The following is a 20767-nucleotide window of genomic DNA, read 5'->3' as shown; positions in this document are numbered from 1 at the left end:
TAATGAGTTTTGGAGAAAATTTGCAAATTTAAATAGGGTGGTTAGGTAATGCTTCCGTGAGGCCTAATTTTATTTCTTACCACTTCAAACACAAACTTTCTTCTCCAGCAAAGCAGATGGTTCATTCATTCATTAATGCCTATTCTACCTACCTTTATATCCTACCAGGTGTAGAATACACATTTAAGGACAAAACAGACTTGCCCCTACCCTTTTGGAGCCCAAAGTATAGTACAGGAGATAGACGTTTAAAAAATAATTACACAGATAATTACTTGCAATTGTGATAAGTGTGATGGAAGTAGTAGAAAGTACTAACACATACTATATATGGAGGCCAATACACAGCTACTAATTGTATTAAGCTAAAGGCCACAGATGGACCACCAAACATTTGGTATCCCTGGATTCTAGTAGGAAGGACCATGACGACATGATTACAAAGCCACAAGTCTCATTTGGTTTAACCTGTGTCTAGGGATCTGTGAACTTGTGATTTCAAATGTTTGATTGCCATAATTTTGTTAGAAACCTTCAGCCTCCAACCTAGCCAATTACTGGCATTTGAGTTTAAACACATGCATACACATACACACACACACACGCACGCACACACACTGTTGTATTCTTTGGAAAACAAATGACCTTTTGATTTAGTGTATGGTGGAACTGCTAGAAAACTGGCTTAGAAGGAGGGAAAATGTTAATGAAGATAATGGCTGATTTTTAGAGCAGAGTACCTATTTGTTTTTTCTTGTCCTTTCATTGTGCCTCCAAAGCTTCAAAACCTCCTAAAAATGAAAGATTATAGGAAAAAATGCATCTTTTACTTTTTAAATGGTAGACAGCAAAGTATTTTAATGAGGAAATATATTATATTATTCTCCTACAAACCAAGGGCTAATAGTCTGGAACTGGTACTTTGGCTGCGTAAAAAGTCCAGCAAGACAAGCCAATTATGGACTCTGAAACATTTTTATTTTCAGTTCCTTGTAATAGCGATTCATTCTCTGCTATGGTACATTAACTGGGAAACAAGTTGAAATGAGAGTTTTGGCACCTTTAGAATAATTGACTATATTTACCAAATTCTTAATCGTGCAGAGAGGTTAGCAGGGGAGGGGCATAGAAGAACAAAAGGTTAGGTCAGGGAAAAATAGGTCTAGGAGAGTCTGACTTTCAATAAAGGCTAAATAGACAGCTTTAGAATACAGTTTTAGAGACCTCTTTTTTTCCTTTCAGTTTATTCTTCAAGTAGACAACAGTTGGGTTATTTGTGCTGATTTCTGCCTTTATGTATGATGTGGTGTTACTTTTGTGAGCAGAAGTAATTAGTTGTTTACAAATGAAGAATGCAGTAGGCACAGCTGTGATATTCTTTTCCCTACCACGAGATCTGGTAGTCCCCAAATTTCCCTCTACATCTGTGTGCATTGGTAACACTGTTAACTGCTCTGTTACCTTTCTTTTCCAGTAGAATTTCTTTTGTTTGGGAGGACTGTTACTTTTCCTTTTGGTCCTCTCTTCCTTCAGTGGCTCTGCTTGCCTATCTGGTGGTCGTTTTGGAAGTTCCAACCCAATACCAATCCAGAGTGAAGCTGGTGATGCCGAAATGGAAGGAGTGTTTGGGAAGGGTAGATATGTTATGAGGGAATCACGTTGAAGTTAAATGAACCGCTAAAACAAATGTAATCTCAGGCCTCATTAAGGAGGTACAGTATTCTGATTATAGGAGGTATTAGTCCCTCTGAATTCTTTGCTGTTCAGACCACATCTGGATAATTATGTCTAATTCTGGATGCCTTATTTTTACGTGAAATACTGACACACTAGAATGAGCTTCAAGGGAGGTTAAGAGACTGATAAACGGCCTGGAGACCATGTCACTTGTGGAACAATATTCATACTGCTTAATTATGAGAGAGGCAAAAAGTTATATGAAGCCAAACTTAACATTGATCTGCACTGGGCAAATGTGTTGAAATGAAGAGACTAAAACTAAACTTTCATAAAAGCATGAAACATTCTTCTTAATGTTTGGCTTGTTAATTAATTATGTTGAGTACAAATATTTATAGTATTTGAGTCTAGGACCAGCTAACTGACCAGCACAACAGCTTTCACATACTCAGCAAGGGCAATTCGTTCTTAGGTATAAGGCCAAACACTGATCCTTGGGTGATCATGGAGATTTCCATTCCCTTTGTAGAGTGCTGTGTATTTAATCTTCTAATCATTAAAAAACAGATGCTCACCACTAACAGAGGTGGGGTTCCTAGAAAAGATGGACTAATGGCTGTTATGCTGTCTTCCATCTTCTTGAGACCCTTAGCAACTTTGGAGTGGTATGCTTTAGTGGGGTTAAGAAGGAGTTAATATCTTGGAAAAACCTTGGATGTGGCTTGATTTCCTCTTAGGAATATTGAGAAGATGAACACATAGTGGGAAATTTTTAAGTTTACTGGGCTATAGGCTTTTTTCCAAAAGGCATTTGTGGTAGTAATAATAATAGTAATAATAATATGCCCAAATGACAGAAGAAATATTAACTTCTGAAAATAAAATTTCAAAAGGCAAATTTTATAATACGGTTGACCACCTTATTCTTTTTAGAACACCTAGGGAGAGGTCATTCATACCTTTATTTATTAATTCTCTATCTTCTCATGCCTTATTGATTTACTTTTCCAAAGCACAGCAGAGGAAACTTTGGGGGGAAGAGATAAAAGTAATCCCTGTTTGCACAGCAACACAATGTGTACATTGTTGGCTTAAGGCCTGTGGTGGACAGAAAGACTCTGGCCTCAGAGTCCTTCAGGCCCTCTTACCCAGGAAGAGAAGACACAGAAACATTGTTCTCAGAGTAGAGACCGTGTTTCTGAGCGACCCAAGATTTCCTTTGTTTCTTCTTGTGACCTTCTTCCTCTTTTGGGCACTGAATGGGGTCCAGCCTCTAGGGATGGCACACAGTTAGTTGGTGAGAGACAGGAAGGGACTCAGGGTCCAGCAGCTCCTGGAAGGGAGAAGGGTGACCCAGTAACTTTTCAGCTTCTTTTGGAGAAAAGGCACAGTGTCAAGCAATCAGGAGAGGAAGAAAACAAGCATAAAATCCACATCCTTAAAGTCCATAAATGGTGAAAAGAAAGCTCTCTCTGCTCCCCACCAAGTGTGGAAGTTTTATGGTGTATTCTCTATTCATGGGGCTGACAGAGAGTGGGACTGACCTGCTCAGGAAAGTGAAGGTCTCCACCTACAGGCTACTGCAGAAAAGAGCTCAGTCTGCCTTTCCTATCCTTGACAAGGGGAGTAGAGCCAGTTTTCAGAGGCTATCCAAGCTAGGGTCAACTTGTCTCAGGACTCATCTTTATGCAAAGTCTGCAAAAAGAATTGGAAATTCATGAACATCTGACCACTGGAGAAAACCTTTACTGGCTCAAAAAATAAGTCTCTGTGGTTTAATTAGCTACCCCTTCGGATATTGATTTTTCTAGCACTTGTACGGAATGTAACTCATCTTCCAAACTTTAAGGAAGAGCCAACCCAAATCCAGCTGGATTTGTGGCTGTAGAGAAGTTGCTTGATTTTATTAAGCATGGCTTATGTTCTATCTTTCTCTCTCCCCTGACATTTATATGTAACTTGCAAAATCCAAAATTACAGCTAGAGAGAAGCAAACTCTTCCTCCAAACCAAATATTTTCCCTAGGTCTATCCCCCTTAGATCATATAGTCTGAGGGCACTTCTGATGGCATGTGTTACCCATGGAGGCTTTCTTCTCTGTTGCTCTCTCCTCCGTGCTCCCATGGCACACTGTATATACCACTTGCTATGGCCTAAATGTTGGTGTTCCCCCCAAATTTATATGTTGGGGACCTAAGACCCAATGTGATAGTATTAAAAGGTGGAGCCTTTAAGAGGTGATTAAGTCATGAGGGTTCCACCCTTATGAATGGGATTATTGGCCCTGCAAAATGGCTCCAGGGAACCAACCAGCACCTTTTTATCCTTCCATCTTCTGCCTTGTGAGGACACAGTGTGCCTCCCGTCCAGAGAAAGATACAGCAACAAGGTACCATCTTGGAAGCAGAGAGCAGCTCTCATCAGACACCAAATCTATTGATACCTTGATCTTGGACTTCCCAGCCTCTAGAACTGTGATAAATAAATTTCCTTTCTTTATAAATTTCCTAGTCTCAGGTATTTTGTTATAGTAGCACAAATAGACTGAGATACCCACTATGGTAGCACTTACAACCCTGCATTATAATTGTCTCTCCACTTAACTGTCCCCAGCACTAGAAATGTGAACTCCTTGAGGGCAGGAGTGGAATCGGGTTAATCTCCAGATCCCTAGCATCTCCCATGGGGCCTGACACATAGTCTTAACAGTATTTGTTGAATTGAATTAAATTATTTCAGCCCTGAGCTGTACAAGCTGTCATTTGTTCTGCAACAGTCAGTCAAGGACAGCTAGGGAGCATGAGGCAAATCTTGTCAATTGTGGGGAAGCCTCTGAATGATCTGTTTCTGCCTTTTTCTTCCACCCTTCTCATCGATTCCATCTACCCCTTTTCATTACTGGTTGCCTGCACCTTGTGCAAAGAGAAGTCTTAAACATAGTGCAGAATCTTCAGTGACTTTTTTTGTCTTTTGACCCGGGGCTGATGGCTTTTCATTTTACTCATGCTTTATATGGCAAAGTCAAATCTGATTGAGACTTATTTGGGGGTAAGGCAGTCAGAATTACAGATAGAAAAGAAATGCAATTTTATTACTTTCAAGTTCATAGAATGAGAAGTAGACTAATAAAGTCTGTGCCAGGAAGTTTTGCCAAGTAGAAGTCCTTGGACTTGTTTTAATGAATAAATAAGAATGATGTGCAATTAAGATATTTATTGTTTGTAAATCGCTTCTAAAGTGCTTAAAAACAATTTATTCTCATTAGTTTAAACATTTTCCTTGTAATCTTGTTTATACCACAATTTGCCCCGCAAACCTTTATAAAAATAGATACAGCAGCCTAGCTCTATCTGAATGCTCACCAAATATGAATTACTGAAATCTGAACTGCAAAGGTATGACTCCAACACGGGAAAGCAAGTAAGCCTGAGATGGATGCTTTTAGGAAGTGAGCAGAACAGATTTTCCCTTTTCTACTTAGGTGTTAGTTGCAAAGGCAGAAGGTTAGAGTTAGTTGCTCAGTACTATTTAGAGAGGAAAAAAGCTCTCTTCACCAGGGAGCAATACTTGTCATCATTCCAGCTCCCCTTGGTGGTCTAATGCCAGAGAGTTTCTTTCCACTGAGGCAGTAAAAATGAGAAAATTTACCTTTTAGATAATTTCACTATGATCAAACAATCCCCAGTGGGCAAAACTAATAGAAGATACTGTATTTTGATTGCAGTTTATCTTTAGCAATTATAGATGAGCAATTTAAGTGGCAACAAAGCAAGTCGTTTGCTAGAATGAGGCCGTATTTCACAGAGCTTTATCATTCAATAGTCTCTGGATCACTCAGCTAAAGGCAGTCTATTTCCTTGGGTGGATCATACGTCCTCTTTATACAGTATCCCTAGGAACAATTACTTTTCATAATGATAGGGTATTGAGAAGAAGTGATCTACAAACATAATTTACACTAAATTTCACTTTTTTCCTCCCATGAGAAATTTAGTTGACAAGACTTTGAGTATTAGGTTTTATTCTTCCAGGATTTCTTAAGAGAACTAACAAGAAGGAGCTGGGCAAGTAGAGAGAATGTCAGAAGAGCTCAGTTCTGAATCCATGCCTGAGTTTCCAATAACCAGCTGCGTTGCTTTGGGGGTGGTTGTAAGTTTCTCTGGGCTCATTTCCTTATCTTCAAAATATTGTGTGTGTGCACGCACGCGTTTGTGTGTGTGCGTGTGCAAGAGAGAGAGATAATAGATTAGATGAACTCTAAGGTCATACTGAATTTTAATGCTTTACGAGTATATATTCTGTGATTGTTCATGAGCCCAAAGGGGAATTTTTCAGTTTTTCAAAGCCTTCAGTGGACAGCATAGCATTGTCAGGTTGCAGTAATGATTTCAAGAACCTTTGCAAATGACTACATTTGGCAATGAAGCTACTGTAGACTCTACCATGACCTGAAGAAATAATTAATATTGCATAAAAATATATTTTTTAATTTATGAAGAATAGTTCTCAGAAGGGACTATAGATTGAAAGCAAAAGCAGTAAGTGAGCCAATTGGGCTTCCATTTTCTACTGTTTATAAATTTAGACTGGGTGGAAGGTCCCCTGGTTTGGAAAGAAGGAGTCTTAGGTTCTTGCTCTGACTCTGCCAGTAATTGGCTATGATCATGGATTCAGAAACTTTTGGGCCTCAGTTTTTTCTTCTGTTAAAAGGGGAAAGGAGTATTTTGCCTATATACATCTTCAGACTGTTGTGGTTATTAGAAGGGAGCATAGGTCAAGGCTCTGTAAAAAAAAAAACAATTGCTATATTAATACAAGGTGTTATTTGAGAAAATAATTTTTAAAATTGGGCCATTGAGATACACAGTTCTACAGGTGTTTCTCATTGTGCTAGACTGTGAAATATTGTCTTTGAAGGTGTGGATTATATCATGTTCAATATTATGTATATTACACATTGGCATTTCAATGGAATGGGAATAGAGGGATGGGGAAACAACGTTAGTTTGTTTTTCACCTAAAGCCAGTTTTTTCTACTAAGTTCTTGGGAAATGTTGAAACAAATACAAGTCTAGGAAGCACAGCAGCCTTTCTTAAAGGAGCTTTGCAAACTTTGCATTTCTGATTCAATCTATGAAAGAGACAGGTGAGAGATTCCTATCAGCTGTTAATCAGTTAACCAACAGTGGGTGAGCATTTAGCCAGTGCCAGGAACAGTGACAGGCACTGAAGATACCAATACTAAAGGTGTGGTTCTTGCCCTTAAGGAGTTCTCCAGCCTAGTGGGGGTGAGATATAACTAAGCAACACAATGTGTTAGGTGATGTGATAGAGGTAAGTATATTCCTTATATTTCCTTAGGTAACATTTCAGAACTGGCGAATCCTGGGTGACAAGCCTCCGGTTTCTCTCTAAGGTACTGCTGTCCAATAGAACTTTCTGTGATGTTGGAAATGTTCTATGTCTGCTCCGTCCAAGACATGCTAGCCACATGTGGTTACTGAGTACTTGGAATGTGGCTACTATGATTGAAAAACTAAAATTTTAATTTAATTTAAATTTTGTGAATTTAAATTTAACTAGCTACATGTGGCTAATGTCTATGCTATTGGACAGCACACCTCTGAGGAATGGTAGTGTGAGCCCACAGTCAGGCTCCAAGGACGTCCTGAGTTGGATCATAGAAAGCTCTGGTCAATTTGCCCCTGTCATTTAACCCTGTTTTCCTATCCAAATACTACACTAGCCCTTGAATGGCTCCTTTCCAGCTGACAGCTCTGAACTATGCATGCTAATGTGTGTTACTCAACCATGGCATGAGGTTCCCCCACTCCCTTCCCCCAACCCTGCCGTAAAGAAAGGATACTCTGTGACAGTTCAATCATGATGAAGGAAGAAAATGGGTCAAAGAAAACTAGTTTATAAAAGCTTTTAAAATGTCTGAAATCTTGCTTTTCACGTAATTTCCGATGGTGTGAGGTCATTTCAACTCTCTTTAAGCTGAGTTTTAGCTCTCTTTCTCTCTCCCTCTCTCTCTCTCTCTCTCTCTCACACACACACACACACACACACACACACACACACACACATGCATGCACATTCTACCTAAAGTGTCTGCTGTGGTAGATGGGGCTCCTTGTATTCCTATTGAATCAGCAATTAGAGAAGTTGGGTATATATTTATTTTATATATATAAATAAAATATATATATAAAATATCATGTACAGAATATATATTATATGCCCATATATATATATAAAACTTCCCATGCCAAAAACACAACTCTTCACCACATTATTCTTTTTCTGATAGCATAGATAAAGGGAGACTGAGATAAAATATCCTAGTAGGAAACCTCAGAAAGAAAACTATTCACAATATTCAATGGGAGTTTAGTTGGACATAGAAATATTCAGAAGAAATCAAGTTTACGACCTGATAAGAAGACTTGCCATTTGTCTGGTGATTCACAGTTTTGGAAAGTGCTTGCACATTTGGTCCTAAAAAAAAATCCCCTAGAAGGTATTTGGGACAGATATTATTTCCATTTTTTTTTTTTTTTTGAGATGGAGTTTCGCTCTTGTTGCCCAGGCTGGAGTGCAGTGGCGTGATCTTGGCTCACTGCAACCTCTGCCTCCCGGGTTCAAGCGATTCTCCTGCCTCAGCCTCCCGTGTAGCTGGGATTACAGGCATGCGCCACTACACCTGGCTAATTTTTTGTATTTTTAGTAGAGACAGGGTTTTGCCATGTTGGGCAGGCTGGTCTCGAACTCCTGACCTCAGGCGATCCATCCGCCTCGGCCTCCCAAAGGGCTAGGATTACAGGCGTGAGCCGCACCCGGCCGATATTATTTCCATTTTATAGATTAGGAAATCAAGAGTCAGAGAGGCTCCATGATGTCTGCAAGGGCACACAGCTAGTAAGAACTTTTTCTCTTTTCATCTTGAAGGCTCTGTGATTGGAGGCTTTGTAGGATTTTTCTTTTACATTTTTTTCTTATGTGCTTTTTTTTCGAAGCTTATAACCATCTGCAAGAAACAATCACCAGAGTAACTTTTTTTTTTTTTGAATCAGAGTTTTGCTCTGTCTCCCAGGCTGGAGTGCAGTGGCGCGATCTCGGCTCACTGCAAGCTCTGCCTCCCGGGTTCACGCCATTCTCCTGCCTCAGCCTCCGGAGTAGCTGGGACCACAGCACCCGCCACCACGCCCAGCTAATTTTTTTTGTATTTTTAGTAGAGACGGGGTTTCACCGTATTAGCCAGGATGGTCTTGATCAACTGACCTCGTGATCTGCCCGCCTTGGCCTCCCAAAGTGCTGGGATTACAGGCGTGAGCCACCATGACCGGCCCAGAGTAACCTTTGACCCTAAATGAAGCTGGGTCTACCAGGAACCAACATTTAAAAATACCTATACACAAAGGTACATCGTTGTTTCCCTCACATAAATTATATATAATATATGCATATATAACTATGTATAGACACACACACACACACACACACACACACACACACACACAGTTAAGAAATGACTGCCCATACCTGTTTCTACTGGTTTAGCCCCCACAAAAGTGTTTCTTTGCTATCAAATAGACACCGGTATTGAGCTGTCCAGGATGAGGAAAAGGTATACCAGCTTCCTTCGAGAGAAAGGTGTGTACATAAGAGTGAAAGAAGAAAGAGGTCTCTAAACATATTTGAAAAACTGACCAAGAGAGAGCTGTGGAGGGAGGAAGCTGAGAACAATGTGGGGAAAGGAAAGGAGACATCAGCCACACTGGTTGAGGAGTATGCTGTCTGACACAGTACAGCGTTATGTTTCTGACAGTGTTAACTTTTGTTTTTTGACAGTTAAGTTTAAAATTGGTTCTGATTTTTGCTGCTGGGAGTCTGATGGTAGAGGTAGAGTGAGGTGTTCCCCTCATTATTTCATTTCTTAATCTTCCTGCAGGAGGAAATTGCTCTGGTTGTGTTCACTGCCTTTGAACCTGTCGTATTTAAGCAGGCTAGTGTATTTTTTTTTCTCCCAAATAGTACACCTAGTCAGCCAGTCCTATTTACTTTGATTTCACTGCATTTTCCAGAATCCTAATGAGGTGTGGCCTAGTGGTGTGAGCACAGGACCTGGCAGGAAGACTCTCAAATTCTAGTTGCAGATGCTAGATGCTTCTATGTAGTAGAGGGCAAGTCTCTTGACCTCTTCTGTAATGCCGTTAACGGGGTTAATAATATTTATTTAGCTCATAAAGGCAGCAGGGGGATTAAATAGTTAATGTTGTTTAAAAGGCTTTGAGAAAAAGAAAAGTCAAGTTTTTTTGTATTGCGTCCATTTTCAAATGCTAATTCTTATTAACAGGAAGCATCTGCTCCATTACGGTCATTCAGCACCTCATGAAAGTCTTGCTGGCTGGATGGGAAGGAAAATTCTTCAATTTTGTGCCATGAGATCTGAGAAAATGTAGCTACCTTCAGCCCCAGTTATGAACTTGGGTGTCTGTTTTCTCCCTATCTAAAAACATTCTTCTTCTTTATGGTTTTTCTAAGGTTTAGTAGTTTTTCTCTCTTTTGCAACCTTTTATGCTTACCGTTACTGGTGCAAAATGACTATTGTGTTTCAGCTGTGGGGGGAAATGAACCCTTTCTATAATAGGCAGTTAGACATTCTGAAAGTCTTTGTGATAAAAGATTTCATAGAAATACAAGGTGCTTTAGTAATTGTTCTGTTGGTGCCTTGCATAACTGCATTACAGATTTTTAATACTCTGGCAGTTTCAAGATGCTGATAATATTAGCCACTTTGTGAAGTGTAATTATGGCTTTCTGTGCATGGTTGCCAGCACTCTCATGTCAGATTATAGTAGCCTTTTGGCTAATCTCTATTTTAAATCAGATCAAATTCTAACCCACCCTCATCCCTCCTCATCCCCCTTCCCAAATAAAATGAGAAGCACTGTGAGGATTTGGGAGAAGGACGGGTGGGGTATTTTAGAGAATGAGAAAACATTTCTATTATTATTTTTTGAGTCATCTTCTTATTGCTTCTCAGTTATGGTTTATGAAGTGATGCCAAAGTATAAGCTCTATCTTGCCTCCAACGCTGACTTGCTGCAATGCTTGTTTAAGTTGCTAGAAACTGGAGGCTCCTGTGGGTTTCCTTCTGTGCCTAATAATTTCAACAGAGCCAAATGCCCTTTATTTACTACAGTCATAATTAGAGGGCTGTCAGTGTTAAGCAACCATGGAATCTGAGTTTGAGAAATGTTTATTGTGCCTCATTAAATCTGAAATGAGTACTTAAAGGTCAGAAATAAATAATCTGTTTATATTTTTGTGACAGTAAATATAAGTGAATGCTGTGTGTACATATCCTTGACTCTACTCATTTCAGTGTACTGAGACACCCCTCTGTTTGCCAAGGCAGTAATCAAAATATCTGCGACAAAAGAGAACTATGGCAGGTTTCATTGATCACAAACAAGAAAATGATCTATTGTATTGTATCTAATTAGAAAACATCAATATTAGAAGCTAATGCATTCACTGTTTCCAAGATGGTCTATCACTTGATTGTTTTTTGTCAGCATGATCACATTTTACGGGCTTGAGCAACAAGCTGGTACAAGGGAAATGAATTTAGAATGATATGCCAAAGGCTGTTGCTCCTTCAGTCTTAAATAAGCTTGTAGAGGCAACTGGGTTTTTAGTGGCACATAATATAAATAATGGGATTGGGGTTGGAACAGAATTTGGGGGTGTTGTTTTGGCCCAAAGGCACAAGGCCACCTGCTGCTTTCTTTCTAAATATTTTGAAAGTCTTTTCAGCTGACAAAGCTTACTCAATAGAAATTGTACTCTGCACACTCTGCAGGCAGTCAGGGCTCTGTAGCTGGTAAGTGGCAGAAAACTGAGGCACTGATATAATAGAATTTAGCAGAAAGGAATGGACCAGCTCAGGTTCTGAGGGTGCTAGTCCTTCTCTGAGCCAGAAGGGCTCAAAGGTAGGCTGGATCCAGGAGAGCTCATACTGTGGGTTCCTGCATCCCATTGCTTGTGGGAGATTACACAGACACACAGACACACACACACACACATACTCTTACATGTGTGTACATATATGTATATATTATGTATATGTATATGTGTGTACATATATGTATATATATTATGTATATGTATATATGTGTATATTTATTTCTTTATTAGAGATGGGCTTTCGCTATGTTGCCCAGGCTGGTCATGAACTCCTGGCCTTAAGCGATCCTCCCACCTCAGTCTTCCAAGTCATGGGGGTTACAGGCATGAGCCACAATGCCCAACCCTCTTGTGGGAGATCTTATATGGGTTTCTTATTGTCAGTTTGACCAGCTTTACCATATCATAGCTTCTAAAATTGAAACCACCATCATGACTATTAATCTTACATCTTAGGTCACCTTCTAACAATGGTTGCCAGTGCCTCTAAAGGGCAACCAAAATGGTCACCAAGGTTTCAGGGAACAAAGTGGCTCATTTCTGGATCCCTTGGGCTCTGTGACTAGGCCCTCCAGCTAGGTCTGGAGAATGATTTCCAGTTAGTGTGTGCCAAGTTTTTCCTTTGTCTAACTGCTGGACTATAGTCCCCTGACCCTTTCACTGGAATTAGCCAAGGAAATCACTCAGAGAAACATAGGTAGGAAGCAGGCTAATCACTTCCCTGATGTTACTGTTTTCTGATTGCTTCCTATCCCAGTAGCAGAAAATGCCAAGAACGGTGCTCCTGGGGTTTCTCTTATTGTCCTTGTTGTGGCATGCTCTAGCTGAGTTAGTACTTAATGTGGCTGTAGCACTTAACCTGTGTGTTTGTTTTCATGGCTCTTTAAAGGGGAAATAACAGTTGGCACTTGCTTGTAAAGTGCTTTGATATTTGGGGATGAAAGGCACTCTGTGCCTGCAAAATAGCTTTAATGTGTTGTAGTTACATGTTTGGTAGGGTGATTGGACTCCAGAATTTGTTCCACTGGCAAATGTGGTTGGGAGCTATTTGGTTCTCCATTAAGTTCTGTTTACATGGGATTAAATAGTTTGACTTACATGACTGAATTTTTCATTTTATTTGCTCTTGGGGTACTCTTACTCATACTGAGATATTGTTGATTCTGCATTTGTACATATAATAGGCATTAACTGGTTCCAGAGAGCTTTCTATAAGCAGATACTATTTCAGAGTGCACTATGCCCCACAAAGGACTTAGAAAAGGGTCGAGGGCCTTATTCAGAAGCCTGTATTTGTTTTATGGCATGGTGTTTCAGCTGGTCTTTCAGCAGGCTTTGAATTGTGTGGTTTACTGCAGACAGCTGCTAGGTTTCTCAAGGAGGCCTCTGTAGTGAAATTCACAACTGGGTTGCTCTTCTAAAGGCATAACTTTGACCCAAAGATGAGAGCAAAGAAAAGTGCTTTCCCTAAGCCATCTTTGCCACCTCTGGGTAGGGTGGCCACATCAATGGTGCCAGTGAAACAATAGGAATGATGATGAGAGGCTGCTAGGAGGGGAATTCTTTCAATTTAATTTGTTGAATGTTAACCACATGGCCTGTGTTTCTCATTGATAGCCCTGTCCTGACAGTCACTGGGATGCTAGAGTGGTTTACCACCTGTAGAAAAGTAGCTGCCACACTGTCCATCTGTGACTCAGAGGTCTACATTCTGGTGAACCCTCGTCTTCTCACAGAAACGTTACCAAATTGGGTTTGGGAACACTATCATATGTTGTCACCACCATTCCCAGAGATGTGGCAGGACTGATGGAGTTAGATGGGCAGAAAGCACCTAACTGTGTCATCTTATCCCTTTCAGTTATATATAGGCTATTGTGTATTTATAAGGTAGTAGTTGGGAATGATAACAGTGAACAAATTGTAACTACAGAAGGCAGTGTGCAGAGTGGATGCTTTCGGAAGAAGTAGAACCACCTTGGCCTAATAAACTTGGTCACCTACCTTAATTGTGATAAGTAGCCTCATTCTTAATCCCTTCCATCTCTTCTCTGATCATTCATTGATGCATTATATGAACACATGTTAAATGTTTAGCATTGTGGCAGATGGCACAGGGACCTCAATAAAGAGCTTCCAGTCCCGTTGAGAGATGAACTGACACACTACACATGAAATAATCATAGAACCCGAGGAAATGCATAATCACATTGTACAGTCTGTATACAAAGTGCTGAGAAAATGCTAAGGAATGTGGGATGATCAGTGATGGAGATATATTAGAAATGAGGGAAATTAGATGGCTTGTGTTGGATGACTGCTTAGCTAAGGACTTCATTTAGATTTAATGTTAATTGCAACAAGGAGCTACTGCAAGGTCTTGAAAAGAGAAGTGATGTGATGAAAATAGTGGTTGAGGAAGATTATCCAAACAGCATTTTGCAGAATGTGGTAGAACAAATGCAGGTGAGAAAACAATGGCACAAGGTGATGAAGGCTGTGGAAATGGAGCCAAAAGGGCAGATATATGAGCTATTTCTAAGAACGTTATGAATTGTATAACCTATTTGATAGGATAGGGAGGTTTCTTGCCTTTTATGATGTGGGTTATGTACATATGACACATATGAGGGCCAAATTCTCCCATGTGAGTCACCTACAGCCACTGAGCCATTAGGGTGTTATTTAGTTCTACAAAGTAGCAGTGTAATTCTCCAAGTTGCACTCCAGTAGCCTGTGTACAAGTATATGCCTGTATCTGCAGGTACATAGGTGCCAGTCTGTGTATGTGTGTTTACCTGAATGTCTGACATTTTGATAATCTCTGGTAAAAGATCCATTAGTTTGTGAGCTCCTTGAAGGTGCAGGCTATTTTTTTTTAATTCCCAGGGTTTGGTTCATGCTTACTGGATAGATAAATGAATAAATTAAGAGTCACTTTGTTTTAGAAGCTTAGAATTGTGGAGCTTGAAGGCAACGTGGAGTCCTTTTGGTTATTCTCCTCATTTTAAAGAAAGATAAATTAAGGCCTCAAGAGGGTTAACGTGATTTATCCAAGGTCATCTGTAAGTTAATGACAATCCTAGGGAGAGAATCCACCTGTCCCCACTACACCACATTGCTTTCTGTAGTCAAACTGTGTGTATTTGTGTGTGTGCGTGTGAGAGTGTGTGTGTGTGTGTGTGTGTGTGTGTGTGTGAGAGAGAGAGAATGAATTAGGGCTGGGGTGTGTGGGGAGCATACAACTGACAATAAGTGGTTAGTAGGAGTTTACCTAGCATCTTTTCTAGTTCAGGGCAAATATGAACTTTGTAATGTTGGCAGCTGGGGATGGTGCCTTTTATTCCACCTTCACTAATTCCGGCTTCAGTTGCTGCTGTCTGGATGGGTGAGTCTTTGAATACACATTCTAGCTGGAGGCACGTCAGCTTTATTTTTATACAGAATTTACATACTCATTTTTATGTGTTGGGGGTAGGAAGTAGGCAAAAACTATTTATTATCTCATTTCCAAAAGCCATCGTTGTGAGGAGATGGCCATTTGAACATCTAAAACAGCAACCAGCTTTAGGAAAGGTTATGGGTCTTTTCATTTTGGATCAATAGGCACAATTATCATTATTGGAAGTCAGCAGTTAAAAAAAGAAGCAGCATTTTATAATCACTTTGTTGTGTATCTGATATGGGATTCCAGTTTTCCTGTTTTGATTGCTAAAATGACTTAAGACTTAAAAACTAAAAAATTAGGTAGCAAATTACAGTTATAATGCTTTTCAGCTTGATGAGACTTTAAAAGTGTAACTTAAAAGTATCGTTCATTTTCAAATGAAAATCTAAAGATTTGAGTAACCTCGATTTTAATCCCAATGTCTGCAACCTTTTTTTTTTTTTGCTTGGTATAGTGACCTGGGATTTGTGCCACTGGACAAAGAGTCTAGTCCTGGATATCTGGATTTATTGGGCTTCTTTCTCCTTAGGGTTGAAGTCTCTCTGCTGATAAATGTGGTGCTGAGAAAGCTGCAGTCACTCTTCTAGAGACTAGGGCACGATTCAGTGAACTGTAAAAGTAATGCAAAATGACAATTAAAGTAGGGCATTCTCTGGTACCTTGGGGGCCTGACAAAGTGAAAGTATTTGACTTCTGATATGCCAGACTTACTAACGTAGAAATGTAATAACATATCCCCCACCCAAATGTCTTACTAGAATCCTCCTATATCCAGAAGGGACCTGAGAACAGCAAGTAGTAAGCAAAGAAAGCTCCTAAGCAGCTAACAAACAAACACAGAAACAAACAACGAAAACCAAAACATTGCACAAAAGTCCCTATATTAAAGATCATGTAATTTTCCCCTTAGGAGCGCAACATCTCAGCTGTCTATGCAGAACGTTACAACTCTTTTTTTCTAGACACAAATATAATTGTATAGTTTCCAAGAACGCAGTAGAGTAAAAGCGTCAAACTTGAAATGGAAGAAAAGCTACTTTTGACATACCAACAGCACTGAAAAGTTAAAAACACTGTGTTTGATAGAAGGTTGGTGACAATCCTATGTTAAAAATTAAAGACAAGAAAAAATCCACAGCAGTTTGGGGTTGAGTAGACAGGCAAAACCTGCATGGGGTAATAATTTACGTTTATAAAGATGCTCCTAAGTAACCAATAAGTGGTTAAATTATGTTTTTTATACCCTATTTTAAGGAGGGCAACTTTGTGATATGTTTCAGAAACAAGGCAGATGGTTAGGATTTTAAATCAAAGTTTTAGTTCTTAAAGGAGAACACCCTAAGCTATCTGGAAAACTGAGCTGTCTAGAATTATTTATTGTTTGAGAATTTTTAAAAATCAAAATTTTATTAAACCTAGGTCAAGTGAGACACCTGCTTTCAGTGTTATACCCAAGGATAAAGAATTCAAATTAGAAAAAGAATTTGTGGTAAATATACTAAATAATAAGAAAGTGACTCTTATTTACCACTGAGACGAAATAAAAAAGTTTGCTCTAGACCCACTTTTTAATGTCACAATTAGGTTTTTCCAAAGCAAATGTTGTTCTTATCTCTTTGCTGTGTTCTTGTGTTAACTTGGCTGTCTCATTAAAAATGGGGACATTTCCTAGTGAAATTAATGTGACATTTAGGGAAAATTTCCTCTCTCAAATGTTTCATGTTGTTTGCCATTTAGCATACTTAGAGAAGGTATTGTAATAATTTCAAGCAAATTTTGATTAAATAAGGCTAACTAGGAGCCAATACATTCATGCAAAAAAAAAAAAGCTCTTGTATTATATCTTAAAGAATGTATTACTTCTGTGGTTCTTTATCCTATATTGAGATGAGCTTGGCAGGTAATCTGACAAAAGAAATGACATCTTCTAAACAGCTGGGCTTGCTTTAGAAAATGCAGCACATTAGGTTAGAGCCTGTGGCCAGTCCTTTGCTCAAGACAGTTGTTTGCCACCCTGGAGGTACACTAAAATTTCCTGGAAAGTTTTTTAAAAAAATCACCCAGTGCCTGGGTCCAATTCCAGGCTAATTACCTCAGAATCTCTTGGAGTGGGTCCTTGGTGACAGTATTTTTATTTTTTGTGTTTTACAAGAAGAAGATACTGAGATGATTCTCATGTGTAGTTAGGGCTGAGAACCGCTGGCTTAAGACATACAAACTATTCATTAAGAAAATATTTCCTTCTTCAGGATGATCTGCTGATCTGAGTCTCATCCTTTGCTCCACCAGAATTGTGAAAAAATATACTCTGTCAGTGCACAGGAGTTGGGTTTGGGCATACACCTTGAACCAGTATGAGCTAGAACACTTGATGTCAGTATACATAGACCCATAATATAATAGCCCATCTATGGCCAGTTAACTCAGTTGTTTGGAATGTAGTACTAATGAGGCCAGAATAGTGTATTCTATCCAATTAGAATAATTCTGCTGCATAGATTTTTCCCATAACTGTAACCCAACTGCCTCACAAAGAGACCTGAGACGGATTACAAAGGCACAAGACAATGGGTGAATCAGCATAGCCCCATCCGTTCTGGGAAAATCGGTTCTAGGAACCTGCCGCATTGACTAGGGCTACTAATTGCATTAGGATGCAGCATGAGACATCTGCCCAGGATGGTTTGTGCTGATTTGGGGGAATGATATATTTTCATTTGAAGGTCAGGACCCACAAGAATGGGTGGTTTATTCCTTTGGAGTTAAAAAAGGAGGAAGAAAGATAGGAAGGTTATAGGCTTCTATGATATTCTCCTCTTTACAGTAGCAGATCATGCCTGGCACATCTGCCTGGGGTTAACTGACCTGTATTTGGGGGAAGAATTGTTAAGGTAATTACAAACAAGCCCGCAAAACTTGTCTCTTCTCAACTGAGTGCCTGGGAGTGGGAATCCTCATGATGAGATATATTATGACTTAGGACCAAGGAGTAGTATTTTCATTAGTGATACAATGTGCATGGTATTGCTTCTTTGCCTGAACATGTGGCTCTGGCACCATGCCTGGAGGTCAGGTCTCCACGGAGCTTCATATTTGATGCAGAGTGCACACAGGTTCCATGCCTTCATATGCAAATATATGGAAAATTTTCTACTTGAGAACTGTCTTCTTTAAAGGCAGTAAAGACAGATTCTTTAAATACAGTAGCTTGGGTTGCTGCTTATCCTTTTCATGCAAAGCCAGTATCCTCTAGATTTCCTTTTTGTATTTTTGTCTCTTTACTAATCTTCTTGAAAAAATGATTTAGTTTGAAAGATGAGATGGAACATGCATGTGCCACTATTTTATTGCCTGAATGAGGTCAAATTCCTGATCCTACTTGGAGTTAGTTGCAGGTTCTGTATAAAGCAGGGGATCAGGATTCCCACCATTCCTGTCATGGGTCTGATAAATGCAGCTGAAATTCTCCTTTGGATTCATGTTCTATTATCCTTATTTTACAGAGAGAGAAACTGAGGCATGCAGGGATTAAGTAATTTGCCCAAGATTGCAGAGTGAAATGAATATTTGAACTGCTGAGTGCTTAATCAATTCCGGGTTTTAACAGATGTGTTAGTCCATTCTTACGTTGCCCTAAAGAAATACCTGAGACTGGGTAATTTCATAAAGAAAAGTGGTTTAATTGGCCCATGGTCCTGCAGACTGTACAGGAGGCATGATGCTGACATCTGCTTGGCTTCTGGGGAGGCCTAAGGAAACTTACAATCATGGTGGAAGGTTAAGGGGGAGTAGGCACATCACATGGCCAGAGCAGCAAGAGAGAGATGGGGAGGAAGGACTACACACTTTTAAACAACCAGATGTGATAAGAACTCATTCACTATCGAGAGGACAGTACCAAGAGAGATGGTGCTAAACCATTCATGAGAAACCGCCACCATGATCAAATCACTTCCCAGCAGGCCCTACCTCCAACATTGGGGATTATAATTCAACATGAGATTTGGGTGGGGACACAGGTCCAAACCACATCAACAGGGTAGCATAATTTTTGTGGGGTAGTGAACTTCCTACTTGTTAAATTATATATTGTACTGAATATCATAGATGAACACGTTTAACCAACATCATTTTTACCTGTTATGTTGGTACAACGAATTAACTCAAAGAATGTTTGTTGGTTGACTGACTGTTGGATAAACTTCTTCCAGCAAATACTTGGATTGTATTCCTAACACAGCTTCCAAGTTTGCCTCCTATTCCTGTTTGTGACAATTTCAGCATTCACTCTCCATGAAGAAACCAGAAATGAACTGACCCTTTTGACTTTTAATCTCCCAACCCATGCTTCCAATAGCATTAAAAATTGCTTGCGTTTACATTAAAAAGGGGATATAAACTTCTAGATAAAAGCAGTGTGAGTAGATATTACACAGTCTATCTTCAAATGAGGGGCATGGGTGGGTGCATGAACATACCTGAGTAAGTGCAGGGCAATGTTGGGGTTTAGTTTCCTTTTAAGTACTGTCTCCCCCTCTCTCTCACACATTCACCACCCCCCTTCCTACCTATTGTAGGCACTTGGGATCTGTACTCTGACTGCTGGCTGTTTGGTGCCCATGTAGTAGCTGGATCTGCTATTGCCTGTTCTGTTTTCTTCTCCATCAAACTGTGAGCTCCTTGGACGCAAGGGCTGCATCTAGGAGCCTAGCACAGTTAGTATCTGACAGGTAGAGGTCTGAGAGGAATCTGCTCTTTTGTTTGCTAGACAGCAATTGTGTTTCCTTTTCCAAACACTCCCAGTTGAAGTAATTTCAGAAGGCTCCTAAGGAATAGTGGGAACAGTGGAGATTTCTAGTGGGATGGCAAGAGGGTGGGGGAGATGTGTTTGGGTAGTTTCTAGATGATACGATGGTTCAAGAAGAGCAGTACTTTAGTACTTTACTAGGACATTCAGTTACTTTAGTGTCGACTTTTCTCTGGATTTCACCCTTCTAAGGCTTTTTCCCTCTAGTTCTCCCAACCTCTGGGTGATCATAAGCTGTTTTTCTATCTCTTTCATCTGGCAGGTATTCTGCATTTGCTTTTATAAAGCCATTGCTCCAGCAGTCTGCTGTAACCAGATTAAACAGTGGTGTTCTAATGATAGGAGCTGAGACAGAGGTTTGCTTGCAAACTTCATGCATGTTTCACATGAAAGGCTTTGGCACCCCCTGTGGACTGCCCTTCACCCTGTTTTAGGCATAATATTTGTTTGCCTTTATATCTGTGATAAAACAAAGGCCTTCCTGCATAACCAGTGCTGAGCAAATGTCTTGAAACAAAGGGAAGTGCAGAGTTTAAATCCACAGTGGGGGATTACCTTGCCTGCATTTCCATATCTTTGGTATAAATATTTTAACATGTTAATTATCTACTACTAATAAAAATACCTTTGAACTCCCTGTCAATTTGATGGGCATAGAATTGTCTCCACTGGGGAATGGGAAGCAGTTAGTTTCTGTAAGGATTGTAGGTCACGTTGTCTCTTCTCAGTAAGTGGTTGCGTGGTCAGTAGCTAGTCATATTCTAGGGAATGTTTGTGCCAAGGCCGCCCTGGTCTGCAGCCGCTGCCTCCACGGAGTCCCTAGGGCCTGAAGGAGGCAGAGGCTGCTGCTCCACTGT

At 39.9% G+C, this 20767-nt stretch overlaps 1 protein-coding gene across 4 annotated transcripts in view; it reads left to right on the top strand.

Moving 5' to 3' along the window:
• PCDH19 (protocadherin 19) overlaps positions 1-20767 on the top strand; it is a 121350-nt gene that overhangs the window by 37806 nt on the left and 62777 nt on the right. The window lies entirely within an intron of this gene.

The sequence above is a fragment of the Symphalangus syndactylus genome, chromosome X, assembly GCF_028878055.3.
Source record: "Symphalangus syndactylus isolate Jambi chromosome X, NHGRI_mSymSyn1-v2.1_pri, whole genome shotgun sequence".
Taxonomy (NCBI): domain Eukaryota; kingdom Metazoa; phylum Chordata; class Mammalia; order Primates; family Hylobatidae; genus Symphalangus; species Symphalangus syndactylus.
The sequence above is the reverse complement of the archived record's forward strand: the minus strand, read 5'-3'. Positions and strand labels throughout refer to the sequence as shown.